The 16,279-nt window shown below is 40.7% G+C and overlaps 1 protein-coding gene across 1 annotated transcript in view; it reads left to right on the top strand.

The window, feature by feature from the left end:
- Positions 1–16,279, top strand: part of LOC145984305 (plasma membrane calcium-transporting ATPase 2-like) — a 621,336-nt gene that overhangs the window by 454,977 nt on the left and 150,080 nt on the right. The window contains 1 exon segment of the mRNA XM_083117961.1: positions 7,712–7,773. The gene's annotated coding sequence lies outside the window, so the exon portion shown is untranslated.

Raw genomic sequence — 16,279 nt, 5'->3', positions numbered from 1 at the left:
TGCGGCCTGAAGTGTGGTGCTAATTACGTCACCTCCAAAATGGCGGAGATCGAGAATGTGTGGAGCCTTTCCTCCACATCCCCCTAAATGTGCATTCATGGCACGGTGTTGCATGCACGGGGAACTTTACCTTATCTTAGGTGTAAGTAGTTAATATACTTTGCATACGTTATATAACTTCGCATTCTCCTCGTGTCACGTGTGAACAACGAGCATACAAAGTGTTAATTTTATTTGATTATTTCAATTTGAAAAGTAAAGTGTATATTTATTGTTCCTGTAGATATATGTTAATCAAATTGAGCGACAATCAAAAATCTCTGTATTGTTTCGAAGCCTTTGTAAGCCTGTCTATTATACGTCCACTTTCTAAAAGTCAAAATCCTGGAATATTTTACTTCTGCAGGCCTAAGAGAACACTGTCTCGTCGTCTTTCTATCATTCCTTTGTATTTGGCGTGGTAACAGAATATGCGATTCACTTTCAATATGCAGATACTCCAATTTCGTGGGCCTTTGACAGCTCTTCTTCTTGCTGCTGAGAAGCTATAAATAGTCAATTCTTGGCGAAACCTCTGCGCACTTCTCAAACTCGGCGAATGGTTGTAACGTACTAACGTCCCACGTTTATTTTCCCTTAAACCTACAGTCTGCAAGAAGGTAGAACAGAAGAACCCTTCTAACACAATATCCTCTCAGGAAGTTATAATCGTATTGAGAAAGCAATAAAATATGTACAGCTTAGTGGCCGTTAATGAACTCATTTGATATTAATTAGATACATATTTCCTGGAAGTCTTAAGTGTTGCTGTTCGTTTTCTGTGCCTTCAATTTTTTTTCATCAAATTGATTCTCAATTCGCCACAGTATATGTTCTTGGGGTGAATCATAAAATTAACAGAACAATGGTAACTGTAAATAATTTTACACCAAATGCTGACTTTTTCACAAAACTAACGCAAATTTTAAACACCACATACGTAAATAGTAACTATGTAGTTTTTAATAAATGGTTGTTGCCATAAAGAAGAATATACTATATCCAATTAATATAGTAATCAAGAGTGGCATCCCCTTAATACGTGACAAAAGTAACTTGACTGTCATTGGAATGTGATGCTAAGTTATTGTCAATTTGTTATTGACACGCTGGTAGCAAGTTTCAGATCTTATCATGAAAGTCACTTGACCGCTGCCTACTTGAAGTCAAAAGCAGAGACGACAGATGGAGGAATGAAGACATTGTCATGTGAATGACAGACTGGCTTTGATAATCAAATACAAGTGGTAATTCCACTTACTTCTCGAGTTCGTTTCATGTAACTTTCCTTTTCTCGATATAAGCACCTTATCAGATACAATCATTTCTAGTAAAAGAATGACTGTTTTGATTAGATCATGTGCTTTTTACTGTCAAAAGGCTACATTTAAGCGATGTTTTATAATGCTCTCAGTTCCTAGCCACGTATGTACAACGGGATACGGGAGCGCAAGTTAGATTGTTTCTCTTCAGGAAGTACGAAAGGTGAGGCAAAATCTTCTACGTGTTTATTTCTCTACGTTTGACAGAGTAAAATATGGTGAAATTTTGAAATGTTACAGCAAACGCGATTTTTCTCAAGTGTATAGTTGAACACGGTAAAATAGATTAGATATTTTATGGTACTTTACCAATTATTTTCATTTAAGACAGCAATAGCTTCCAATTCAGATGCTTACTGAAAGTTCAGTTGAAGGCAAATAGCACCGGCGTAGCCTCTTCGTTTGATTTGATGCTGTGGCGAAATTGCATATTAAGAAGTTTGTTTTATTCTATCAGAATTACTAAACTTCATACTTGAAAATATATTTTCTACAGTATTTAACAAAATTGAAATAATACGTGCATATCATTCTCTTTCGAATTTACTTATTTCCTAGCATATTTCAGTCATCCATGCGCATGCATGTTTGTCTATGAGCATGAAGCTGTTTTCTAATAATGTCTACGTACTTTGATCTTGTTCTGGAGCGTCAGAGATTCGTTAAAATATTTATTTCTGACTCACTGAAAGCTTTAGCTCACGTTATTGACCGGGACGGTGCTACGCCGAGGTCGAGAGATTGGTGCGTTATTCCATTCTTTGACATTATACTCGGTGTGTTCACAACGAATGCTACTTTTCAGGGAAACTACACTCTTAACAAAATTGCACAGCACCAACAACTATACCTTGTGTTTTTCAAGGAAGACATCTTGTTCAAGGATTTGTATTCTTGAGACGAAGTATAATCCTTTGGAGCTGTGGGTTTATTACAGGTTCTTTTGGATAAGGCACTTTCAATCTCTAGCTTCTAGCAGATATAAGTATTTAAAATATAAGTATCAGTCTGAACGTAATTTGTAAAGTTAAAGCCCCCTTTATGCACAGATAGGATAATATGGGTCTACAGTTTAAAGTGTAGTCCGAACCACTTTGCAATGTGCCTTCACTGGAAATCCAACCCCGGTACCTCGATTACGTGGCGACAACGTTACCCACTGTGCTATTAAGGAGACCCTGAATGAAGTACGGGAGTTTTTTTTCTGATTGTACTATAAAGTTGACACATAATCTGGCTTCAGTTTTCAAATTTCTCTGCTCTTCTGAAAATATGAACGTACACTTCACCTTTCTGCACAGCTTATTGTACACACTTCCACATTTTTTTCAATTGTAAAATTTAACCCGTAATCATTTAATAGCCATTCACAACAACTTATCTTAACGTGTAAACTTCGGCTTATCGGTTGCAAAGTATGATAGGTACTCTTTCTTGTACCCGAAGCGAATAGACTCATTTAGAGATTATACTTCTCTCTGGCGGGTAATCTGCGCGAATCCCGTCTCGTTCTCTTGTGCTGTTCCCCCAAAATGCTACAATGCATCTTTCTGTGAAAGAGGTGTTCTTCATGGTAAACTCCGCTGTAAGCTGTTAAACTTCTTACTTTTCGGTCCGTGTTTCTCATAAACCACAACATTCTTTTCGTGAATTTTTTCAAGATAGTTGCAGGGGAAGCATGAGATGTTAGAAATATCTCAAACAAGGTGTGGAACATTAATTTACTTATCCTTTCATCGAAAAGTAAAATGATAAATACCTCTGTCTCTCGTTGATGTGACAAGTGTTGCATTCAGCTCGCTCAACCGTGGCAGGTATGCGTGGAGGTGAAGAACTGTTGGACATGATAGTGGAGTTGGAAACTGGAGCATGGAATATTATTGCCAGTGGAAGCTGTTTGCTTTTTGCCTTCTTGTGCCAGGGCATGTAGCCAGGTGCTCCACTTGCTTGCCAATATTTTACATACCTTGGCTTGCCGCTGCCTCAGCACATTTTCTTCTGGAAAGCTACCAGGCGCCGCCAAACGTCACATGAAAACTTCGCCATCAACAAACTGGCATCTGATGGAATTGGAGCCTTTTCTCTCGACTCGCACTAAAACAACTAACAAAGTTTTATTTGGTACATTCTATCCCATCTGTGTGGACTCGTGACCTGGTAGTTTCATTTGATAAAGGTACCTTCCGTCCGCACTATCTCTTGTGCTCACTTCACATATTTTCAGATCATTTTTTTTTTCGTCTTATTGTTAATGGCCAAGGTGTTCACACTGGAGTAGATTTGTACTTTTAATTGGACAACCTTTGCTTTGTTCTCATCTCGTTTCTTGAAAGGAACTGCAATTGTTCTCTGTTTTAATCTAAAATAAATTATTGTTGTATCCAACTCAGTAAAACTGTAAAAACTGCCAAATACAATGAAGTTCAATTTACTAATGTGCTTAGATGATGAAGAACTTATGGGAAGAAATCTGCCAGTTGACTAGTTTAATCAAAATCGTGCAACCGTTATCAAATAATAAATACTTTAAATCAAACAGGCGATGGAAAAAAAATAGTTTTTAAATAGAGGATGTTTTTTTATATTATTTACAAATTCATGTCCTTTCCAGTTCTCACACAATTTTCTCCAATTCATTAATTATAAGTCGTAACTTCATGAAAATCAGTAGTTATCGATACTTTTGAATGTTTATTAAGAATAGCTGTATCACAATTTTAATAGAGAAAATATAGTAAAAATGAATCCTCTTTATTTTCAAAGTCCGATATTTAATTTGAAATGAACATAAAATATTAATCTTCTACATCAGTATTTGAATAAAATTATTTACTATGACAATCTGTCTGAAAACTTGCAGAATTATAAAATGTTTATATTTTTCATTCACGAGTTCATAAAGCGCGATGTTTATTTCTTAAGTTTCAACTTCCTTATGTATATTTATGTTTTAAAATACGTAAGTGCAAAAACTAAATTCTAATTCTGTTGGTTTTCACCCATTAGTAATAATTTATTAGCGAGATCAATGAATGCACTGTTCAACGCCATCAAACTAGATAATTGATCAATTGGCAATGAATATATTTTTGGTACAGAGTTCTCACGGAAGATTTATGAACAAAAGAATGAAACCTGCTGACTACCCTTTTTCAAAAGTGAATAACTTGGCGTCTCATATCTAAAGTACACTTCTCAACTTTGCTGAAACTCACGATATTCTTCACTGCTAAGGAATAATACATTATGGATCAGATATTCAATCTTGCCTAAGATCTCTCAACCTGGGACGATGATTTCGTTCCTCGTTAAGTTGCCATTTGAAGTCTTTAAGCTGCACTTCACAGAAGGTTGGTTATTCACGGCTATCATCCTTGCTGACAGTAAAATATTACTTTAGCTCAATGGCACACTTTTTTTCAATGGACTACTCAGAGTAACAGTTTTATCTAACCGTGCATGATAAAAATCTCAAAGGAAAAATAGCTTCCAAAAACTCACTTTTACGTTCCAATTAAATTCTGCCTGTACGTCCAATTTTGCATTTGCATTAAGTGACTGTTGTCATTACAAGGCCAGATTTCCTACCGGCCTGAAAAATAAACCAGAAAACTGATCTCAGTATTTCGTCGCATACTTAGTTGCCTTTATATTGCACTTCATTATACCTAGTAATATTGAAAATTTTCAGTAGGTGTTAATACATCTGATATTTCTTTACATGAATGCCAAATAATTTATACAATTATTTCGGTTAAGATGAAACAGATGAGAACATTATCAATATTTACAGTCCATATGTTAAGCCGTAAGGTAAAATTCTTATAATATTTTTGAGCAACGTTAAAATCTGGAACCTGAATACTTTCACTTATAGTAAACGTTATACAAATGTCTGATGTATTAGGATGTTATATTAATTTTATATCATGACTGCAACAGATTGTACACATGTATTTGATCACATTCTAAGGACTAAGTATAGATTTATTGTGCTGGCGTATTACATTTGCTCAAGTTATAATTGCATTAGAAAGAAAGTAGAACTGTTTATTTCAGACCAGATCTCGTGTAGAATTAAATTGCAAAATCACCACTATATTTTCATTGAACATAAATTTCTTCAAATACCACTCCATTTTTTGGCATTAGTTTCTACCCCAATGTGCGTGTAGGTGACTTGGTAGAGCAAGGCCATCGTGTGCCAGAGTTCCAGGTTCGAGTTCTGATCGAACCTGCTTTTCACGATAGTGTCTGCAATATTACCTATTTAACACAGAGTTGAGTAACATAACACGTTACTCTACACGTTGTTAGTAACTATGAAGCTAAAGCTTACTTTCTGAATTGAGAATTGCCAGAACAAGCTAAGCACCATTCATAGCAAGCGAGGAGTTCTTCGTAGCAGGGTATCGAATGATCCTTTCCTGCAGCATCGAAGCCAGGTGAGGCTGGTATACAAGGAGCGGTAGAGAACATTTTGATTCCGTTGTACGCATGGCGCAGTGTGGGCATAAATCGCTTCCTCTCATGTAAATGATCAAGGAAAATTGTATTCTACTGCTTAGTGCTTACCTCAAAAGAGACCTCTGGTTCTTCGACTCTTCCCCTGCAACCACCTTTCCGTAATCAAAATTTGACTAGTAATAATGACACGACGTGGTAGTCGACGGACGCACTGTTTCGATGCACCGGGGCGATTCACCATAGATAACTGACCATAACTGGCCAACACAACACCAAACTTCAACTGAAAAGTTCCAGACAAATCGTGCAAAACGCGCATTTGCTTTTACTTAACCTTCATATTCTCCCGCCAAAGAGGTTGCGGGCACGAGGCATGCAGAGAGAGGGAGGCCAGGTATTCGTCAAAAAACATTTGGTTCCTCCACGGCACCTGTTTCACAGAAATGTGTCGCGTAGTATCTATTTAGGAACTGCAGGCAGTTATCTGAGTGCACAGACCTCTGCGCCCTACCCCGGAGCATTGTTACAAGCGAGCGCACCTGTACAAAACCTGGCGGAACTTGAAACAGAAGTAGCGAATTCCTAGGGGGAAGGGGGGGAGGCAATTCACGTTTCACTTTATTTGAAGAGACCAAACTGCCATTCGTAATCTGCTTAGGGATCTGTCAGTCATGTACTTCCTGTTCTTGCTGTTAGCAGAAACTTGAGTCCAGGTTCATTTAACGAGTGCAAAAATATTTTCTCAATTTCTTCAGAATCAAAAATAAGTTAGAAAAATATAGTATCATTTTTAGGGCACGACTGGGGGGGGGGCAAAATACCATATTGCCCCCCCTCGTTGATGAGTGGGGGGCATGTTGCCCCTCCCGCCCCGGGTCCGACGTCCCTGATTCAGATAAATACAATTCGCGTCGATTTCAACTGCGTATATCTCGGAATGGTAGGAGAAAAGCTTTTTTAAAATATTAGTACTTAATATTTTTTCATAGTTTTGGTATAGAATAATATACATCGATTGATTACTATTTATCCAAAAATATATACTGGCAACTTTTATGTTTTCGTAATGTGAATCGTTTCTAAATATATGCATTGCTAGTAACGATGAAAATCTCCCATGCGACGGAGTGTCCAAGCTAATAATCAACCACGGACAAGTAAGTAGTAAACAAGACCTATAGTCAAATCCTCTCTACACGAAAGTACCTCCACACATGACTCTCCCCAGAAGAGACGCGTGCACTTTCGTGGGTCCACAGCAATATCGACTAGTACTTATTCCCACTTATTTTTAATCCCGTTATCTGTTTGGGATAACACCTCTACGTTTCTGCCTGGATTAATAACGTCATAATCAAACATGGTCAGAGGTAGCGCAGAAAACCAATCGAATTTGAAAGTTCAATATCATTACTTTTTTTAGGACACTAGTATAGTGTACTTTTGTTACTTTGTAAGTACTGTTGCAACATGAACCATATATTTCTCGTTATATTCCTCCATTCGTACCTGTTCACCTTTGCTTCGACGTGCGTATTATGTTACGTAATTCACCTGTAGTCAACGCTGCAACCCTGAATGAGCTGCGTGCTGCCAGCGGGCGCCCAGGAAGTTGGAGAGGAGTGAACACAGATGGCGCACGCGTCGCTCGGTTCTCCTTTCCTGGCACAGTTCTTCCGCGAGTCGCTCGAACCGGTGTTTACTGACTGCTTCTTTCAGGTGGAAGACGTAGCTGATAAAACTTCGATTAAGATCAGCTTTAGATATAAACGTGTGGAAGTGTGTGGTTTAAATACCGTATATTCTCTGTTGTTGTAGACATTTAAGTTGCATGTGCTGCTGTAAGTGCAAGTGAACTGAGTGTGACTTTTTGTTCTTTACAGAGTTCGACACCGACGGACCAAATGACCCAAAGATAAAACATTTTTCATTGGTATAGGAAACGGTAAGTACTTTCTAAACTATTACTTCAGGGACGGCGCTAGGAGGCGAACAGGTAGCACTGGCCAAGTGGCGTGCCGGAGGGGCTGTTTCTACGGAGTATCCCGCCATTAATTGATTTTCTTAGAAAATATGACACTTGCACGCTCAAAAGTTAGTCAAACCAACTCCCTCGCGTAAATCCTGGGCGCGCCACTGCACGGGACAACTAATGTGAGTGTCTCCTTTATAAAGTTGCAAATTTACCGAGATGCCTTGCACTTAGCTTGGTAGAGCCGACAGCAGTAATGATCATAAGCGAATTGTTAATTCCCTGTTCATACCCGTTTTCCACCCTCAATGTGAGGAACCAGAATTGAAATGAACCAACAAGCAGGAGAGAATCTCTACCCGGCAGCAATATACCATTGCTAAAATACGTAGAATGTAAATGGAAAAAATATTGAAAATAGATGTGGACAATTTACCTACTGCTATCGTAGTCTCTAATTGTACTTAATACATTGTGTAAAATATTATGATTACTTCCCGGTGTACCATTTCTGACGAAAACCTAGCGTCGTCCTTGTATGATTCTTGAAATGTTCTATAAGGGTATGAGTTTTCTGTGTACATGCGATTTTGTTCATATTCCAATTGTCTTCATGGTATGTGGCAAGGATATTTCCATTTTTAAATTTGGAGGTGCTAGATTAAAAATCAATGAATGTATTCTTATCTCTTAGCGTAAGTTTGTGTACCATATAACTAACTCGCGTACCAGTAAAAGCTTCTTGTTTGCCAATTTTACACTGTCATCGCACGCCCAATCTTGTTCGACAGGACTGCCACAAGGGATATCAACATTTGACTTCAGCGAGTACGCTTGTGTGCGATACGTAAACATAGAACTGGAAATCTGGAACTCGCATCTTGTGGTATCTGGAGCCGTAGTTGAAATCCCTTTTAAGACTTCGTTGTCTCATCTATGATATTACTTCACCATGCTTCTTCTAGATTAACCTCGAAGTTTTTTTTTTTTTTTTTAAAAAAAAGTGTGTTATAAAAGCACAACTGTATTGAGGAATCAAAACACAACAAATTGCCAATATTTGTCACATTTTCTTTAATTCGTTTGTCGTAATCATTGCATCTGTACTACTTTTGTGACAAAGTAGGAAGTGGGTAGTAGAAACTCGTAATTATCGACAATAATAATATTTAGGAGACAAGTTTCCAGGTAATTCCAAGATTAATCAAGATCACTGGAGATATTCGTAATTCTATATCATCAGTCCTCAATTCTGATTTTTGTGGTAGTACTTTTTCAAAAGATTATCATAGCCAGATAGATTTTCTAGTTTTTTCTTCTGGCGGAGTTCTATCCTTATTCTGTAAATGGAACGTTATTTAGTTAGAGGGTTCCCGGTGCGCCTGCACCGTGTGATCAAGTTGCACAGGGAGATGTGGAGGTAAGACCCCACACATTCTCTACCTAGACCATTGTTGGATGTGCTGTGTTTAGCATCACTTTCCAGTCACCTCCCCCCCTAAGATATCAATTTATTTGAGGCTGGGTAAACCCCAGAGCCCTTTTATGCAGGGACTAGGCCGACAAAACTCCACCTTAGATCACCCACCCCGGGAATCGAACCAGTCTCCCGCGTGGCGGTCAGACGCCGTACCGATTATACCACCGCGGCTCCAAAGAGGGTTCGGTCAGTAGAAATGTCGGTTAATGTAATTTTATCCATTTATTTATTTTCTAATACAGTGCATTTGACTGTAGTAAGAAGGGAGCTCTGCATTCTGCTACGTATGTGAAAGAACTTTTCCATCACTCGCCGCCAGGTCGGAATAAAAAGTAAACCGAGGAACAAATTTCAGAAATTCAAGTATGTATTTTAGACACTTAAACATTCTTCACTTGGTTTGCATAATAGCAGCTGTCCGGTGACGAGCATGACCGTTCTCGCAGGAAAACACGTGAGCGGAACCAAGTGTGCACGCACAGACACCGCGGTTCTTTTGAGGAAAGGCACGTAGATTCGTGAGGCCGTTGACCTGTTGCATGAACCTGAATCCAATCTCAGGAATTCTTTCCTCCTTGGTCTACTACGGGGAACATAATGCATACTAAAGTAAATGCTCGCCAGCGGAAAGTTAATCACACAAGCTATGACCTTCGCTGTCTCTGGATCGCTTGCTCTAACTTTGTTACGAAGAAAGCAGAACGGCCACTTCACAAGGTTTGCAGACAATAGGTAGCAACGACAGCTATACTCTGTCTCTGGTATCTCTGGAGCAAGCGAACGAAAACAAGTGTCTGCACAAGTAGTCACGCGAGACAGATCCACCAATGAACACGTGAGAGGGAACGGGATTGAGTGGAGGGGGGAAATGACTGCAGTTACCAGCCTTAGCAGCAGCGTGTACTGCTTCGCTCTGCCCACTCGATTGTCCCCCGGGGATAGAGTAGCATCGACGAGTATCGTGCAGTTATCGGGTGGAGGGAATACTTTGGATCTATACTCTATCCCGGTAATCTCTGGAGCAAGGCCGCCTATAAAGACAGAGGAGGAGAGAAAGTGAGTGGACGGAGTGAAGCACTAGACGCTGCTGCAAAGGATGGTAACTGCAGTCGCTCTTCCACCTCCACTCAATCCCGCTCCCTCGAATGTGTTCATTGGTTGAGCTCTCAAGAGAGCCAGTACTTGCGCAGAGACTTGCTTTCCTTCCCTCGCTCCAGAGTTTCCCTGGACAGAGTATAGTCAGTGACTGCTGTAAGTCTACTCTCTCCATGAAGTAAGTTGAAGCTTTCTCGACGATGATTAATCTCTGGATTCCATTTGGTTGACGATTAGATGTGTTCTGGGGAATCAAATTTCTCGGGAGCTAACTTCGCCCGCTGTCAGGACGTTACCAGTCTTATGATCACAGAGTGGCGTCAGTTCTTGAAAATACGGAAATCATCTTGGTCAACCAGACTGCCAACTCTCAATCGGACTATTCCCGTGACAGAGATCGAACTTCCCCTGCAAATTCTTCCGTGCATTTGACAGAAGACAGGTCAGGAACGCATGCACGTATATATTTGGGGACATAACCTGATAATTATTATAACTAGGGATGTTTTATGTTAGATGGTACAGTGACTCACATTTCTCCGTCCTGCCTGACGACCTAGTGGTGAACACCGTGACCTCGTAATCAAGTGATTCCGGATTCAATCTCGGGTACAGTAGTTTGGATCTCACTTTAATTTGTAGGTCCAGTCCCTGTTCCTATCTGAGCATATAGTGACTTTGAAACAAACTTTGCGTTCTCATGTTCCATGTCACATTCCAGTATATCATTGTTTATTTCCATTTCGAGGCCCTATCGAAGGTCGTGTCTTCTTTAGAGTGAAGCTCCCCAAGACCCCTCCAAATCCGAGACAGACCCTTAACTTTCTTCACCGGATGCTTTCGGGAAGACCGTAGATTCTGCGTAACGTTCATACTCCTTAGATGAAAATGTGACCAATCTTCCTCTGTGAAACCAGGGCGGTTCTTTCCCATGTGTTTCACGGAAGGCGAATCTTTTCTCTCGCCGTGGGAGCAAGTTCTTGGCACTGCGTTAATATGCAATCTTTGGCTCTTCTAAGAATGTGTCCATTGTGTCAGGAGGTTATGCAATTTCGCAAGGCTGTTACACTGTCGTGACTAGAAAACATACGTGCAGTTAGCCTCGCAGCTAATTAGTAACCTCCACTGCATAAAGTATCACAACTATCAATGAAAGGGCTCCGGTGCAAAACATGGTGAGTGACATTTTGGTTATTTTGAGTTACAAAGTAAAATGTGCCATCCTTCAATTTTCGAGTGAAATTTCCATGTCATACAATTTGCATTGCACTCAGTGAAGCCTTCTGAAATTGGTAAACACAACACGAAAACAATTTCTACAGTATAGCTTCTAATAACCTTTTTTCTTAATGAACTCTGAAATGACCAAAATGTCACCATGTTTTACACCCGAGCCCTTCAAGTATACGAGTATGTTAGATCCCAAAAGCAAGGCGTCCAGTTCGCACTGCCTCGCCCATCGATATTGGGCATTTCAGACAGGCGTATACACTGCCAAAGCGTGTTGTTTGACTCGTATCGAGTCCCGAGCACAGACAGGCGTTCCTCAGTTTCTGTCGTATATGAAACGTAATTATCACCCATCCTCATCGTCGAGGTTGACCTAGAAGTTGTGGATAAAGTAAGTAAACAGCAAAGTATACGGAAACGAAGTTGCACATTCTCGATCCCTGCCATAGTGGAGTTGATGTGATCAGCACCATTCTGACTGCATTTTGCCCCCAGGATTGATCCCAGTTGGGGTGATCCCGATAGCTATTTTTTATGCAGGGAGACTGTCGAAAAAAATTCCACCTCCAGGAATCGAACCCGGATCTCTTACGTATCATTCGGACGGCTTGCCGACAGACCAACGCAAATTTTCATAAGGCTACCATCCAGGGCGCTTTTCCTGCTGGCCTTCCAGGGGTTGCCCTTAGTACCTACTTGTTTTCGGTTCAGTGTTTAAAGGGTCGCCTTGTTTGGTAGACATGCAAATGCCTACCTCTTTCTGCTGTACACCCCGGTAACCCAAATTCAGGATAATTTCCTGTTCTCTTGTTTTTGTTCGTTTTGGGTGTCCTTTACAGCCGCGGCGTTTAGCATAGGGATGAGAATTTTAATCTTCGGATGTGCATTGTTTTAGTTTTAATAAAGAGTTCATCTCCACACGGAGATTTTTAACCAAGACACCGTGATTCGCGAGCCCTGCCCTGTTTAGTTTTGACGTAACGGGTAAATAGCCTACGTGCTGACGCTCCCATAAATGTAATTTTAATCAGCCAATCAACAACAGACTTAGCCGCTGGGAGGGGACTCAAAATTAGCACAATTATTAAATCATATTAAGTCACTTTGCAATGAATTTAGCAAGGAAGGAAACTGTAAACATTGGAACAGATTTACCTTCCACTTTTCGTAGTGGTTGTATAGCCAATCCAGATGTCTGCAAAGAGTGGATCTTGGTTGAACCTCACGGCCACTTCGCTAGTGGCACTACGTTGGAATCTCTCTTGATGGCCCAACTACTGGCGATGGTTTTCTTAGGAAGCAATAACTTTGTCTTCGTGTCGATGTTTCGCTCTTTGATGTTAATTCTAGACGGCCAAAAGTAATCATCGAGAGCTCTTAGTCTTCCACACGAATGCACTTCGATCAGAAATTCTCGTGGTGTTTCTGTTGCTTTGGAATGACCACTAATTACTACATCCACGACCTTGTAATTGGTGGATGTCTCGTGGGTGTGTGGTGGAAATGGCAAGTGCGTATCCAATTCAACAAATGCTGGAGATAGCTATATCCAAGGTGAAAACTGGCCCCTCCGATGGCATAGTGGTGACGTCGTCGCCTTGTATTCAAGGAGTCCCGGGTTCGATACCTGGTGGAGGTACATAGTGGTTTGGATCCCAGTGCCAATTAGCCTTCTGTGCATAAAGTGGACTTCAAGACTCACTCAAAAGCAAGGGTGAAATGTAAAACAAGCAGACCATAAGGCGTTGAGTACGTTGAAGTGGCACGTGCGTGTCGCGTGGCATCTCTCTTCGTAAGAAATTAAGTGTCTGTATATGCGAGATGTCCAGACTCGTAAGTAGGAAGGAGCCAGGGGGACATCTCCCCCCCTTAATCCCGCTGAAGACCCCTTATAGTTGGATTGGTTTCAAATTTCCATACATAGCGTTGCTTCATTTATCAGAAAATGCAATGAAGCGCAAAGTTCAATGGCTAAAACAGAACACCAAATAAATTGCATACAGATCCTGTACCTGCAATTTCAATTGAGCGGATAAAGGATGTAGAGGGTTGGTTGCAATTCCCCCACAAGGTCTGTTTTTCTAAATATCGCAAAAAAAATCACATTGTAAAATACATTATATATATGTAGAACCATCGATGTTTTATTCCTAATAATTGTACTAATTAATGAACACCAGTGCATTGGGTAAGTGTTGAAGATTTGCTGGGTGACGAGGTAATGAAAAAAAAATATTTTTGTGAATAAGTGTGTGCTGTAAATGAATATGCGTGTGCATCCTGATTGCTCGTGAACCTCCCTGGTCAATTTTAGGGACGGACCCGGGTGTGGCAGAACCTTTCGAGTGTGCGAAAACTGTCAAGACTTCGGTGCAGAGAGATTACCTAAGACGGAGGAGCTGCACCAGAGAGTTGCTAACATTATCTCAAATTGTGTTCCCATTAGTGAGGAAAAGTCAAGTTGCCAATAGTGAACAAACTAATCCTCTTCTGCAGTACTGGATGAATTTTTATATTTTTCAACTTCACTAACTAGGAACTGCATTTGTTTCATTTAGCTGCCTTGCTTGCTCACCACGCGACTAATTGTTCTCAATGATGTGGAGTCTCCATTTTCCTTCGTGTTCAATTGTCGCTACTTGGCGTGTAGGAATTCCACTTGGAATTCGTGAAATAAGAAACTTATTTTTAGCTTCTGGTGGGTTCCGGTCATTCCTCTATTTCGTTCGTATTGGTTTATTCAAATGCAAAAGGTTTGAGAGTAACAGTCGCGTGTTATTCGCTGATTTATGTAGTGTCTATCTGGCATAGTAGAAAAATGTTTGTAGTCGTTTTTCCGTCCTTAAAGCACAATTAATTGAAAATTCATTAACTACAATAGGCGAAATATCAAATGTTGAATCAGAATATCTGTTTCAAATTTGTTCCACCTTCCTAGATGTAGTACAGTTATAACTCTAGGTATATGGATGTTTTCCTTTTAACCTAATCAGTTCATCATTCATTTGTCAAGATTAACCTAGGAATGTAGTCTAAAAAGAAATCTGAATAACCTACCCTTACACGTAGTGCAGCTTGAAAACTATATTCTTTAAGGGTTAACAGGCTCTTGACACCTGGACCTACACAGTTTGTTTATTGTCTCTTCATGATTCCCTCTAATAAACATTCATCCTCATTCTTGGCAATTACCGATAGTGGCAGAAATGCAAAGTAAAATACAGATAACTTACAAAATCGACTTACCTGAGGCCTCCCCGATGGCGCAGTGGTAGCGTCGTCGCCTTGTAATCAAGGGGTCCCGGGTTCGATACCCGGTGGAGGCACACACAAGTGGTTCGGATCCCACTTTAAACTGTTGGTCCAGTCCCGATTAGCCTTACTGTGCATAAAGTGGACTTAAAACAACAAATCAAACAACCAATCAATCGACTGTACCTGACTTTCAATTACTGAAGAGCAATAAATTCTGATGAGATCAACTTTGGTTCCTACGAAGACTATACTCTGTCCCGGGTATCTCTGGAGCAAACGAATGAAAATAAGTCTCTGTGGAAGTAGTGACGCGCCAGACTGCTCCAGACTGCCTAGAGGGGGAAGCGACTGCAGTTACCAGCCTTCGCAGCAGCGTGCACTGATCCGCTCTGCCCACTCGACCCCCCCCCCTTCTCTGCCCCTATGTGCGGCCTTGCTCCAGAGATACCGGGACAGAGCATAGCCCAGAGTCACGTGGAATGTACAAATCGGGGTCCGTACACGTCAACAATCACGTGACCTATTCGATATCTCCTGAATTGCAAAGCTTGAGAAACGAATTGCGGTGGGAAGGATCCTCCGGGCAGTGCAGGGGAATATTGATGTGACTTTTCTGAAATTGACTGTGGAAGTGTGCAGTCGATTTCCTGACTCGGCCTCACAAAGCAAACAGTTGTGCCTCGTCACACACACGACGGCTTCCTGTCACAGTCAGAATCACTGGATGCCCCGAGCCCTGTCAAAGCTCTGCGCGGCTTCGGTTGCATCCACAGCTATCGATTGCTCTCTCGCTTTGATCTGTTGAGATAACATCAACTAATGGATGTAAGCATTGTGCCCGATGCCACTGTATGACTACAATTCATTTACACCTTGATCTGGCAGAATATCCCATAGGAATGCACTCGCATTTTGACTGTCCAAATACTTCGCATGGCGATTTATTAATGACACCAAAATCTAGTTTCTAATCTTCGAGAATCTTACCTCGTTTGCTCAGATCGGATGGCGTGTCGTTAGAACAGGACGCTTTTGGTCATGTTATTTCTGTAGGTGTGTTAGCGAACACACAAACCTAACATGTCTTGTTTGTTTGTCTTTTAAGATGCACAAGTGTCGACAAAGCCTACATATGTCGTGAATAACACTGACACACTTATCTGAGAGGAATTAAATTTCATCTTCATTGCAGATCGAGGTTCAGCGTGGGCCTTTTCTACCACCTAAGCGCCACTGTATTCCACGTACCAAAAAAGACAAGTTAAAATAAGGTGAAAGCAAGGACTCGCACAACAAACTTTCGTAAGTTCCAGGTTCGTCTTGGCGTGGGCATGAGTGTTCTTTGTTTCCATCAATTTCATCTAGTTGCTCATTCTCATTGTCGCGATTAGCCAAGAAAGTAGAAAGGCGACGTAAAAT

Source organism: Lepisma saccharinum, chromosome 2 (genome assembly GCF_977018435.1).
Source record: "Lepisma saccharinum chromosome 2, izLepSacc3.1, whole genome shotgun sequence".
Classification (NCBI taxonomy): Eukaryota; Metazoa; Arthropoda; class Insecta; order Zygentoma; family Lepismatidae; genus Lepisma; species Lepisma saccharinum.
This window is presented reverse-complemented; position numbering and strand designations above follow the sequence as displayed.